The sequence below is a fragment of the Etheostoma cragini genome, chromosome 20 (assembly GCF_013103735.1).
Source record: "Etheostoma cragini isolate CJK2018 chromosome 20, CSU_Ecrag_1.0, whole genome shotgun sequence".
Classification (NCBI taxonomy): domain Eukaryota; kingdom Metazoa; phylum Chordata; class Actinopteri; order Perciformes; family Percidae; genus Etheostoma; species Etheostoma cragini.
In genome coordinates this window covers 7,914,885-7,924,407 of record NC_048426.1, presented here as the reverse complement: position 1 = coordinate 7,924,407, position 9,523 = coordinate 7,914,885, and the positions used below count along the sequence as shown (strand labels likewise).

Here is a 9,523-nt window from a genome sequence, read left to right as displayed (position 1 = left end):
AAAATCACCATCAAGCCCTTATGGTCTTCTTTTATAGTCACTTAAATGCTGTTGAAACATTTCTAAGTAACCTGGATGCCTAAACAAACATTTAGAACAGTTTTAACAAAGATGTCTTCTGTCTTGCAAATCATCCAAATGTTTCTTAATGGAATGGTACAGCAGTTCATAACGGCCCTGAAAACCTATTTCCTCTGTCAGCTTCTTACTATGAGAAATGGGCTCCTGCATGAACATTCAACTTCAACTTTCCATACTAAGCGATTATTTTGTGAAGTAAGAATAATCATTGAATCAAAGGAATAACTGAGGCATAAAATTTGCAGCACACTGCATGAACACATTTGCAAAATGTGCAGAAAAAAACCCACATCAACTGCATTAAATTAATAATGACTCTAATGACAGAAAACCGTTTCAAGGAAATAACTTTTGTGGCAATGTTAGTTTTGTATCTTGTAATATATACACTCAGGCCAAGCTAAAACTAATATGGTCTAATACCACATGCCTGCGAGGAATCCCACCTTCATGAGGATATAATAATCCATGACACATAAATAAAGTTCTCTTGAAAGGTAAAAAAAAACACAAAACTATCTCTCAACCTGGAATGAGGAGGGACCATGTCTGCAGCAGGACCACCACCTGCTGGATGCTGGGTGCAGGTGCAACATGTTTTGAGGTTTGCAGATGTGACAGGATAATTTGGGTCAGACAATAATAGGCGACACCAAAAGAGTTTAAATACTTCTATATATATATTTCAATATATTTTTTGTACTTTTACATTTACATGTATTTTCGACTCGATAAAACATTTCGAATAGACAGCCTAATCGAACAAACCCAGTTCAAAAACACTTTGGACTGTTAAGCCATTTAGCCTCTGAGCCTGAGGCTATTTATGTAACAGCATGAAATAACACATCTTTAGAAGTCTTAGCATTGCGCGTTTCCACCAGTAGATGGAGAAGTGAGAAATTAATTTGATCCCGATTTGAGGCTGCACGTAGTAGCCTCCACCGCTCTTCTGCAGCCCTGAAGCCCACAACTAGGTTCGTTTGGACGTCATATGATAAGGCTGGAGGAGAGCCAACAGGGCCCCCGTTTGGAGAGGAGGACCCATATCTTAGTCAACGCGCACATCCAGGGCCCCCTTTATCTCCAAAAGGCAGAGAGGCGTATCCTTTCCCCCTCTCCCACTCCCCTTCACATACCTCTCTCTCTCTCTCTCTCTCTCTCTCTCAGCCATGCACTAACTACAACCTGCTTCAGACGACGCCCCACCGCCCATGAGAATTCCACTTAGGGCAGAGCCAAGTCCGTCGTGCGTCTTTTTCGCTCGAGAGGAAACCATTGGGGTTTTATTATTGTCGGGCTGCGCGCTCAGGCTGCCCACGGCATCACCTCAGCACTAACAGGAGGGGTGCCAGCCAGAAGAAAAAGAAGAAGAGGAGGAGGAAGAGGAAGAAGAAGAAGAGGAGGAGGAGAGGAAGGGGTACAGAATAGGAAAATAAACAAGAAGATAACCCTGTTTGGAACACATCTGTGGCGGGAAGCGAAAGGGATCTGCAACAGAGTAAGTCGTGATTTACGGTGTGCGGTGCTTGTGCCCGTGTTTTCCTGTAGCTGACCTGCTTTTGGTGGTTTGTCCAGCGGCGCAATATTTAAGCTTCCAGCCCGGCAGCATCCTTTTGACTCTGGCAGGAAGGATGACAGAGCGGCGCAGGGGGATGGAGACAAGGGGAAAATGCAAATAAGGACGATGTATTTGCGGTGTCCTTCTGTGCCAGTGAAATCCTTTACTGTAAACACGGCCGATGCGTTAATAGCATACGAGGTTACAAATCACAAGAGGCGCAGCATCCTTAAAGGCACATAAATACACATTTAAAATAACAAGCTCACAATAAAGTCAGGCTCGGGTTTGGAGGTAAAACAAAAAAAATAGAAGAAAAAAACAGCTGCATGAGCATGTCATATCAACAGCTTTTAGCCTATTGGATCCCCAGAGGCCCGCTTTATTGGACTTTGAAGCCATGATACAGTCAGGCCCACAGGTGTAACGGGACGACATGTTTACGCGAAAGCCTTTAATGATCTATCATGTAGCCTAATATCGATCTGTTTTGCGAGGACAGTGTTTTCAGGATGCCTGCTTTTTTTTATTTAATGCCTCGACGCGACAGTGGATCTCCAGTGGCGCCAGCCGTGCGTGGCCGTCACTGCGTGGCTGGGAGATGCTGAGTGCCTGGCTACAGGCTGTGGAGGAGAGAGGAGAGTATAACGGGCTATTCTACGGTGTGTTGTGATGTGAGCAGTCTGCTCCAACATGGCGCGCATGAGCTGAAAACCCTTGGCCATTACATACTCCTGTCTGGAATTCACACTGTGCAGTGGACCAGGCACTCGGGTTTTATATGTGATAGCAGAGAATTAGTCTGTGCATCCCTAACTGCCTGAGCTCAAATTCATTTCAGCCCAGTCAGGCTCCTCTGTCCTCTCACAGTATCACGTAGGCGTGTGTATATTCGCCTTCTGTTTCTATTCCAGTCTAGGAATAGAACAATATCAATTGAACCAACTCCTTTTTTTTCTAATTATGTTTGATCACAGCAGGTGACACCAGACAGTGTGTGTTTTTCTCTTTGGTCCATTGTTTCTCTCCTTGGTTTCTGTCCTGTGAACAGACTTCACTGTTGTGGACAACATCTTGTTGACATTAGACCATCAAGTTCATGATGACAGCATAGAGTGTGTGAAGCAGGGGCGGAGCCAGAGGTTGGCTTCTGGGGCTCCAACCCCCCCCCCCCAAATATTGAATTGTTGTTCAATTTGTGTCATTTCCCGTCAGTCCCTCTGACTGGAAAATGAACTCAATGGCGCTACCCTGCCGATGTTATGGAACTTCTAACAATAGACCGTTTTGCCTCTCTTTATGTGATAGGAGTGAAAATGAGACCTGCTCAACATTTGTTGAGTTCTGGTTTCTGAATGATAAAGACGGTTGGAGAACAATCGGATAAAAAATAGGATGGAAAGAAATGCAACAAATAAGGGGGAAAAGCAACAAAAACGTCGAAAAGGCAACAAATATTTGACAAAAAAACATTGACAAAAAACAACAACACAACAAACGTTGATTCAAAATAGGATGTTATAACTATTATGTTTTCCCAAAGGATCTAGAGATTTTTCTGGCATTCCGCCCTCCCCCCTTGCCATTTGTGTGTACTGGGTCACAGTGTTACATTTTCTAAAATGATAGTATACTTGCATTTTAGAAATCTTGCAAAAATGCACATGATAGGATCAAACTCATGATCATGAGTCATAACGCCCTCTTTTTCAGGAGACATTACCTAGAAAATGTAAGTTAGAAATCACAGTGTTAGATTATTTTTATTTATATGTTATTATATTATGTGCATTAGTCTTCTTTGTCCAACATAGTGGAAATCTGTCCTTCTTTATTACCGAATAAAATAGACCTTAACACTAAATTCAGATCTCCGAGCACATATATGAAAGCACCAAAGTCAATCCTTCTTATCTTAAGAATATGGGAATTAAATACACTACGGGGCATTTAAGAACCACAATGAAAACCTGAATTTGTGAGAATTACTGTAAGACCATCAATGCATGTTTGTATTGGTATGAAAACAACAAAGGAAGTTTGCTGTTTGTTTGTCAGTTCTGTCATTTTATTGTATGAGTGAGACATGTTAAGTCCTCCGTAGGCTTCATCCTGGCTGTGTGCAAGCTGAGGGTCTATATCCGGTGGACTGCGGTCTGTGTTGTGTCAGCAACTGGCTGTAGAGCTGACAGCACTTGTCTTGTCCACCCAATCATCATGTGGCATTATGACTCTGGACAGCCACATTTCTGTGTGTCAGATTTTGTGTGCTTATCTGTGTGTTTGCGTTTGTGCAGCATTTGTGTGTGTATTAGTCAGTCTTTGCATGTATGCCCCCCCAGTGTGTGTGTGTGTGTGTGTGTGTGAGAGATGTCTGTCTCCTGGCCTGACAGGCTGGGCACTGGGATGGATCTGTTTTCACCAATTTAGATAGCGGAAACGGCCTGGTAACCGAGCAGTCGTTCATCCTAATCTTGGACTGTCAATGAAAAATGAGGTGAATTGCGAATGAGTTACACTCCTTACTACCAACTAACTACAGTCAAAACGCCCTTTAGTGAGCTCTAAATATCACAAGTTTTCAGTGAGCAGGACAGGGGGAAAAAAAGATCACATTGAGGTGCCTCTTGGAGTGAAAGTGTAAAAGTGTTGCCAAAAAGAACACGCGCTTACTGCCCTGATAAACAGCTTGAATTGGGAAAGTACGTCCAAGTGATGTTACAGTTTTGTCACTGACAGCAATGCAAAAAAAACACCAATGCTCACTTACAGTGCAGATAAGTTGCACAAACATGTCATTTAAGTAATCAATGTCCTTATAGTAACAATGGATCAGATTGCTGCTGGGGTCACTCGTAGTGACAAACCACAGAGAATTAGCACCGTTCACCTCAGCATTGCAGAGCATTTAAGCATCTTTCAGCCTCATTTTTTGGGGGGTTTCCAACCCCAAATTGTTGCTGTTTTGGTTCAGACTTACAGCCCTCATTAACACTGTTTCCCATGCAGCAGAGAGCTGTTTTAATCCGAAAAGCACCAAATGGCAGATAAACAAAGTGAGGGACTCACTGGTTAACATAGTGCAGCATTTAGCAGTGTTGAGATAATGGAGATCAAAACAGAACTTAAAAGAAGACTGGACATTTGTGTCAAATGAATGATGCTGGATCTGTAAATAAGTAACTGTTTGCTTACACGTTCATTATATAAACTTGCAGTTAGTTAGTTAGTTAGTTAGTTGGTAGTACCAATGTCAACACGTTGTGTTAAAAGCTGCTTTCCAAGCAATAAAAAAAAAAAGCAGTTAATACATTTGATGTAAATGCCAAAAGTAACTTCTACATTATAAGTGACAGGAAAACATCTCATGTTCTTTGCTTCTCACGTAGCACTACCAACTGCTAATGCATGAAAGCAATTTGCTTTTACCAGAGGACAGCAGGCCTCTCACGGGTTCACATCCTGCCGTGAGCGAGTAGCCCCAGAGTGATAGATATTGCTCATTATCCTCAATGACCTTGCTGTCATTAAGAAACCATTTATGCAGTGGTTATAAAATCACCATGGTATTGAAGAAAAATGAATGTCATGCATTACAGAAGACCTTGTGGTTACTGTTTTGTGCAAAAAGATGGTATTGTAGGGAGAGAGAGGAAGTGGAAGTGAAAGTTTGCTCTGCAAGCATACACATGTGGAGTAACATCTGGGCAGATAGTAGACATGGGAGCTATTATTTGATGATGCGATGCAACCCACCTGGCCCTTTCTGTCGCTATGGGTTTTTCTTCTCTTTCTATTAATCTCTGCCTCCTCTTTTCCTCCTGGATAGTCACTTTTTTAAATTTCTTTCTGACTAAGTATCTCAAACCCCCCCTCCTTGCTGCTTTGTCATGACAGATAAGGTGAAAGAGGATTTGTTTTTTCCACTCTCTACCCAGCAGATCGTCTGTCTTCTGATAAACTGTCATTTTTAGCCACAAAGTAAGTTTAATCTCAGAGGCAAATGTGCTCAGTGGTGTGTGTGTGTGCGTGCGTGCATGCATGTTTGTGTGCGTGTTATGCACTCCTCCCAAAACACGCTCTCAGCCACATGCTCATATGACGATCACCAGTGTTGTTGCAAAGATGATATCAAAAGCACTATTGATAAGCACCAGGGAGAATGCATCTCTCTTTCTGCACTGTAGATAAACTGAAACTTACACCACATACACACACGCACGCACACACACACACACACACACACACACACACACACACACACACACGTCCATCTGGTTTAAGGGCAAGTTGGAGACGGAATAGTTTTTTATAATCCCAGAAGAGATTGGGTAGGGTGATATTGGACAAACATACTTAGCATAAACAATTCCTGAGCCTCTTGAGGGCCTTAAGTGGGGATTGGGACCTTGCCATGAGGGAAGGCACCTATTTGGCCTAATGGTTGCTCTATCAACATTAAAAGACGGCTACAATAATGCAAGTCCATTGGCTTCCTATAGCCGGATGTATAGAGTTTACTGATTGACCTGATGGTACACCGGGACACAGGAGACGGTCCTTTATAGAAATTGTCTGTACACGTAAAAACTGTTCTGTCAGCGTTCATGTTAATGCTAATGTTTGTACATTATTCCCACAAAAAGATGCAGACTAAGGAAAAAGTCAATAATCCATTTATGCACTCCAATTCATGAAATACGTTTAAGCCCTAGAGCTGCAAGGATTAGTCGACTACCCGATTAGTCGATCAAAACAAAAATAATAGCCTGTTGTGACCATTTTTATGATTGATTAATTGTTAAAAGTGATTCTTTTTCATCCAAAAATGTCAGAAAATACTGTCTTCCGCCTCTCAAATATTAAGATCTCCATGTTTTATGGACATTAGTCACTATTTTCTGACATTTTATAGACATATAGAATAATCTAGAGAATAATCTGCAGGTTAATCTGTAATGAAAGTAACTCTTAGTTGCAGTCCGAATACTAGCTATATCTGTGGGTCAGGACATTAGGATTTCCCCCAAGACTCTATATCGCCTGCATTCATATTAACATCATGTGAGAGCATTCCTACGAGGGGAACACTGTCACATTGCCTGCGTCTGTTGTAGTCATCCCTGTTCATTCTGCCTCTGTGCCTGTTCATCGCCATTTCTCTACCTGTCCACCAGATGCCCTCAGACTCTTCCACCTGTCCCCTTGACCTGAGTCCCACATCCAGCCACCCCCTCTTGCCCTGCAGTAACCCTTTTCCAGCCATTTCCATCATCTGATTTACCCCACCCACCTGCTCCCCATTTCCCTAATTAGTCTAGCAGCATACATACCATCCAATTGCCACCTGCACTTTGTCAGATTGTCTCTTTTTGCATTTGTTAGCCTGTCCTTTTGCACACACTGGTGATTCTCCACCTAACCCCTTGGAATAAGTTTGCCTGTTTTGATTCTCTTCTTGGTTTTGGCCCGTGCCCTTCTTTTGGTTCAAGTTAATCTGAACTTTTATATCAATCTGTCTTCCTTTGAGTCATGCATGTGGGTTCAAGTTTGCTATTATTTCTGACCTGTTACACAAATTGTACAAAACCCAAGTTGCTCTAGTGTAGGTGTTCCGTGAGAAGCAGACAGTAACTGGGAGGTTGACCCTTTTTTCTGGAGCAACCATATTCAAGTTTGGTCAAGTTGTAGAGCTGCTGGTCTAGTTCTGGGGGCCTCTGTTCTGAAGTGATCTGTTGCTCATTTTGTGTAAGGCAACTACCAATGAGTTTATTGATTAGTCTTGCAATTATTTCATTGGTTAATTGATTTGTCTTTTAGTCTATTAAATGTCTGAAAACAAGTGGACAAATCCCCATCCACCATCCTTTCAAACAGCCTTGGCCGTGGCTTAGTCACTGACAGTCAACTGACAGTCTAAAACCATAAAAATATTTTGATGCTCTTGTCATATCCTATCACACATTACAAGAACATCAACTTCTTGAATAATCAATAACAATTGGTTCTGCTCTATATAGCACTAAGGCTAGTGAATGCATTTTTTGATTATCTGTCAATTTATATGGACGCTTGCGCTTGTGTCCAGAAGCTCACGAACGTCTGCATCTGTTGTCTTTGGCGAGACTTTGCTTACGCCTTCTAAAAATACACAGCTTGGAAATCAGAACAGATTGTTTACCAGGTGGGAAGCTAAAGGGCCTTTATATCACTCTCTGCCATCTTGGCTGTCGCTCCAACCTTATGCCCACAGTTGTATTTTCTGATTAGTAAACCAAACTCCAGGCTTTGAAACAACCCAACAAAGACCTATATGTAACATCAAAGACGCTAGATGTCTTTCTACAGTCTACAAGCTGGACCTGTGTTCTGATCTCCATGCAGTGGCTGAAATCAAAACAGAGCAATCAAAAAAGTGTCAAAACAGCTGGAGACTTGACGTGCATTCCCTGGATTTCTAAAAAATTATCAAGCAAGCTCCATGACTGAACGGATGTGCTGAGTAAAGGTTTATTGTTGTGGAAGTAACGAAGGCCGAGTGTGGTCAAGTGAAGAAATGCGGGGGCTGATGAAGAATCCAGGGAGAAGAAACCCAGGGTGGGGACATCGTCTCAGCTCGGGACTTACAAGAGGCAGAACAAGAAATATGTTTCTGCAAGGCATGTAAGAACTGGGAAAGACACTTTTAGTCAGGTTAGGAACTTAAGGCAGAAGTGTATCTAATAGTTGAACAGCATCTGAAATCCCCTTCCCCCCCCACTGTTCAGACAGGGTCTAATTTTTGTAGTCTTGCATTGCCAGACCTTACTCCACAGTGCTGCTGAGGCGGGTCTGGTTAGTCCACAAAGCATACCTGGGTGGTCCTCATAGGTCCTCATAAATCCACTGGTTATATTCCAGCACAAAGAAAGTGTCAGTTAACAGACATCCGTTACCTAACTGTTAATCCGTTACCGGCCAGAGACGGACATCCTGTGGAATTTCCAGCAGCAACGGCGCAATCCTGGACATTGTGGGTATAGACTCAATTTGTTTTTAACTTATCGAGACCAATAATCTGACAATCAGGCCCACTAATGAATTGATTTCTCAGGTGTGCAGAGGTGACAAAGTGGGCTGTGGCTCAGTGGTAGGTTGCCTGCCAATTGGAAGGTTGGTGGTTCGATCCGTGGCCCTGCAGTCCCATGTCAAAGTGTCCTTGGGCAAGACACTGAACCCTGAGTTGCCCCTAATGTTGCGCATCGAAGTGTAAATGTGTGTGAATGTTTATCTGATGAGGAGGTGGCAGCCTCAGCCAATGTGTGTGAATGTTGAGTGGTTCCTGGACTGTGTAAAAGCGCTTTGAGTAGTCATTAAGACTAGAAAAGCGCTATTTAAAAACTGTCCATTTGCATTAGTTTTTTTCTCTGAAGATCTTTTTTTTTTCATTCTTCACCCTTCTATTTCCATTTTGTGTGCACAAATGACGGCAACATTATGAATTCTTGCAAGGGAAGCGTGTTTAAAACTGTGTACCATGATCCACATTTAAAAATGTCCTCTTGTGATGGCAGGCTTTTCATGCCATCTTAAAGTGTGGCTGGAAGAACTACAGATACAATTTTCTTCAGATGTACTCAGACGACACGCTGTACCAACAAGCTAGTTTTAGTTTTACCATCCTTTGAAGCACTCTGCAGGCTATAAAATAATACAAAACAATATTGCTGATTCACAGTATGCAGTACAAAGGCAACCACATTTCCAGCTATGAAACTGCAATTTAAAAAATGCTTCCCTATTGCTGCTTGCACAAAGGCCCTGGCCATTGGTTGTCAAAAGCGGGCATGGTTGTTTGCTTGTCACACAGTTACACAGGTCGGGGGATGCAGACTATCCCTT

At 42.4% G+C, this 9,523-nt stretch overlaps 1 protein-coding gene across 3 annotated transcripts in view; it reads left to right on the top strand.

The window, feature by feature from the left end:
- The first annotated feature begins 1,081 nt into the window (after nucleotides 1-1,081).
- palm1b (paralemmin 1b) overlaps nucleotides 1,082-9,523 on the top strand; it is a 29,678-nt gene continuing 21,236 nt past the window's right edge. For 2 of the 3 annotated variants that reach the window (XM_034858158.1, XM_034858157.1), the window contains exon 1: nucleotides 1,082-1,582. The gene's annotated coding sequence lies outside the window, so the exon portion shown is untranslated. The remainder of the gene's footprint in view (nucleotides 1,583-9,523) is intronic. The other variant, XM_034858156.1, reaches the window with a different exon arrangement.